The 3,745-nt window shown below is 44.1% G+C and overlaps 1 long non-coding RNA gene across 1 annotated transcript in view; it reads right to left on the bottom strand.

Moving 5' to 3' along the window:
- LOC111722818 overlaps positions 1 to 3,070 on the bottom strand; it is a 13,765-nt gene extending 10,695 nt beyond the window's left edge. Inside the window, exons 1-2 of the long non-coding RNA XR_002771479.1 lie at positions 3,043 to 3,070; positions 2,470 to 2,474 (exon numbers count right to left, since the gene is read on the bottom strand). This is a non-coding gene — a long non-coding RNA (uncharacterized LOC111722818). The remainder of the gene's footprint in view (positions 1 to 2,469; positions 2,475 to 3,042) is intronic.
- Between the last annotated feature and the right edge of the window lie 675 nt (positions 3,071 to 3,745).

Here is a 3,745-nt window from a genome sequence, read left to right as displayed (position 1 = left end):
TTATAAACTGGACACTGGGGCAGCCAGTTACATTAGGCGGCTGGGTTCCTATTACTCATTACCTCAGTTTCCCATTTCTAATTCTTAACTTTCCTTACTTTCTTATGGGGGTACACTGGGGTCAGTTAAAGGGGGGTCCGTTCACTTTAGTCAGGGCCACTCTGATCTTATAGTTGCTGCTGTGTTCAGTTGTACTCCTGTTTCCTACTACACATTAAACATAGGGAAGCCAGTTTATCAGAGCACCTGTGCCATCCACTGACAAATCTCTACTCTAAGGCCCCATGATTCTCTCTTACTCAGCCCCTTGTGGAAAGTAATGATAAGGACCCACAGGCCTACAGGTGCCCTTTCTAATGGCCAAATTGTCTCCCTAAATTGCCCACCTTTCTGGAGACTCAAACTTCAGTCTTTTCAGACCCACTCTCTCTTTTTTTTAACCCATTAATAACTTATTGAACTCCTTAAGTGGGCCCATGGGACCACTATTTGTACAATATATGCCTGTAGAAAATATTCCATCAAGGAAACAATTTGTAAAGAAGATCTCAATGGAAATCACAGCCAGAAAAAAATAAATGACTGGGACTTCATTAAATCAAAAGGCTTCTACAGGCTGAGGAAATAATCAACAGAGAAAATAGCTAATAGAGTGGGAGAAAATATTTACAATCTATTCTCTTGCTATCTACAAAGTTGTCAGACTCCTTTGTTAAAGTAACATTTGACACTTACATTACCCTGGACTGTGCCTGCAGGGCAGGAAGTCTGTGTGGTCACTGACCCCTTCCTACACTTCTGTTCAGCCCTGCTACACATAGAGGCCATATTGATAAAATCATACAATAGGCCACTTGGCCTATTGAGACCTTCAAGAGACCTCAAGGCACCAGGGAAAGTATAATCTGGGATGATTTATTTCCTTGGATTTCTATTACATGTAGAATTCCATCAATCATAGGAGACATTCTTTGGTTATGCCTTCCTTTTCCTTCTCTGGTCATGGTGACCTCCATACTAGCAAAACTCATATGTTATAGACCAAAAGTTATGCAAGGCTGTCTGAAACTGTCAGAGCAAGAGAAGAGACACTTGTGCACCTGTGACCATTGCTCTTAAAGGGACACGAAAGTGTATTCTCCTAGTCAGGTCAAAGGCTTTTCTTCCATAGTCTGCTCCAGTGACCCCTTGACAGCAGGAAGTAGCTAGCTGAGAGTTGATGTCTCTCACTCCCCAGACCCACAAGATTGTGGAAAAATCTCTGGCCATGGGGCAGTGGTAATAGTATAGGGAGGCTTGTACTGACTAGATGCATTTTTCATCTCACCCGTGTGGTCATATTCTTCTGGTTAAAATTTTTGTTGAGATCTGCACATAGACCAGTTAATGATAGAAGTAATCTAGATTATAATTCGACTTTGAAAAATAATGTTAACCCAATCCTGAAACCAATTCCCAATGTAATAAGGAAGTGTACACACAAGTGAAAGTCTCATGTGAACACTTATAGGAATACTGTAACCTGGATCACATCACTCATGGTCAGGTGACAAAAATCAAATGAATGTCACAACCTTCTCAGACTCTTGCTGGCATCTGGATGTCTGTGGTTGTCAGTCATTCCTTGATGTTAACCCCTTCTGTTCCCCTCTTCCCTTAACACAGGAAAGATCCTGAAGTTCACACCACCTTCAGAAGGTTCTTTAGGATGATTGTCCTCATCTTCTTGGTTGGATGGCTTTCTGAGTAAATCACTTCCTTCCCCACAAATGTGGTGTTTTAAATTATTGGCTGTCATGTGGTGAGTGGTATGGTTGTGAATTTAGTTACTAGGGAAGCAGAAGGTTTGAGAAAGTTTTATAAGCCTTTCTCAGGTCCTTCAGGGGCCAGAAACTGAGCCCCACTTGAGCTGCAGGTAAAGGGCCTGAGCCCTGGGATTTAAACATAGAACTCATCCTTCCCAACCATTTTCAGGAAAAACATGGAGAAATGGGAGTTGAGATAATTAAGCCTGGATACAAAGGAAAAATGGATGAGCAGAAAAGAGAACAACTGGGTCAGCTCTGAGTCAGATGTGCATTACATTAGGGGAAGGACAGACTCTAAACATCAGACTTTCCAGGGCACTGACCCTGTCCCAGCTTCCACTGATCCTAATCAGGAAATCTCGCTGAGCACTGTGCCTAGAATGTGACTGAAAACACATCGGTTTCCCCTAAACTTCCTCAGGACTCTATTTCTGGGTACAACTCTAAGGTCATTTTGGCCACTAAAGTGATTTTCTGACTTTTGTGCATGTGGGAGACAGTCCTTACGTTGCCAAACCACCCAAACAACAACAATGTTTTGTGTTTAGTCTTCAACTATTGGGACAGGATTATAACTGTAGAGAAGTTTCCCAGACAAAACTTATCTGGAGAGTAAGCCCCAGACCCTGACATGAAATCAGCTCTTATTCACAACCTGCACCTGCCCTGGGCTCAGTTGGAGCTTTGTGGGTCCTGGGCACCCCCTGGGGCTTCACCCTGCAGGAGGTTTGTGTCTGTGCTCAGACTGCCCTACCCTCACTGTGTCCCTTGCAAGGGACATGTCCTTGGGCCTCAGACTGCTCATTTGCAGCTACAGAGTGTTCTTGCTGTTGTCTCTGGATATGGTGAATCGGCTCTTCACAGAGTCTGTGTAGTTTGTGCTACCACCATTACCAGTGATGTATGAGAGCCACTCAAGCCCCTTCCTTGGAGGCTGGCAGAATCAGTCCACCCAGTAGCTCCTGAAGGTGAATCCAGAGGCTGCACAGGAGAGTCTCTGGGATTCTCCAGGCTCCAGGCTGGATCAAGCCTCCCCTAGACTCCACCAGCTGCACCTCACACTGGACAGCTGCAAACATAGACACACCTGGTCAGAAACCTCCACCCACACCCTCTGTTCTCTCACATCCATTCACACACTCCAAATCTCCAGTTCCCCAGGAATGACCTTATCATAGAGCAACGAGCAGCTCAGCCCAGACTCCATGATACATCATTTGTATCTAGTCCTGACCAGTGAGTGTGCAGACGTGGGAGTCCTGGGGCTGGGGCTCCTCTCTCAGAGCTTCAGGCTTAGGACTGGGCTGCTTGTCATGAACGGAGAGAGGCCCTATTTGCATGTCCTCCCAGTATATAGGAAATCTGGAGTGGGAAGCTGACGGAGGGCAGGAAGAAGTCTACTGTGAATAAATGTATTTTTTGTTAGGGTATCTAGTTTATACTGAAATACGAGTCTGAGTGACAGATCTCAACATTTTCTTCATTGACACTTTTAGAATAAAACCCATACTCACAGGTGCATTGTGTGATGTGTGTGAGAGCTACCATCTGGTTAGAGGGAGCTTGGGTTTCTGGGCCTGTTCTTCTCACCAAGGGACTCTTGTAACAACTCCAGGCTGAGGCTTGTCATGAATCATACAGTTTGCAAAAATCTCTTCTTGTCATGATAACATTTGTGATTTTCCTGCATTCTAGTGTTTACCTAAATACATGGACAACCTGGGTGCATAGAGGAGCAGGGTTCACTCAGTGTGGTTTCAGGAGTCTCTCCTGGTTCATGAGTGATTATCCATCTTTTCTTAACTCTTTTCCTACTGAATCCATTTGTTTGTTTACTTGTGTTAATGAAGTACTTTGACATACAGTGAAGTTCACATATTTAAAGATTATTAATAAACATTGACATAGTCATCACTATGTGTAAGACAGTGAACAGG

The sequence above is a fragment of the Otolemur garnettii genome, unplaced genomic scaffold, assembly GCF_000181295.1.
Source record: "Otolemur garnettii isolate 467f Iridium unplaced genomic scaffold, OtoGar3 scaffold00458, whole genome shotgun sequence".
Taxonomy (NCBI): domain Eukaryota; kingdom Metazoa; phylum Chordata; class Mammalia; order Primates; family Galagidae; genus Otolemur; species Otolemur garnettii.
Note: the sequence above shows the minus strand (reverse complement) of the source record. Positions and strands in the feature narration are given on the sequence as shown.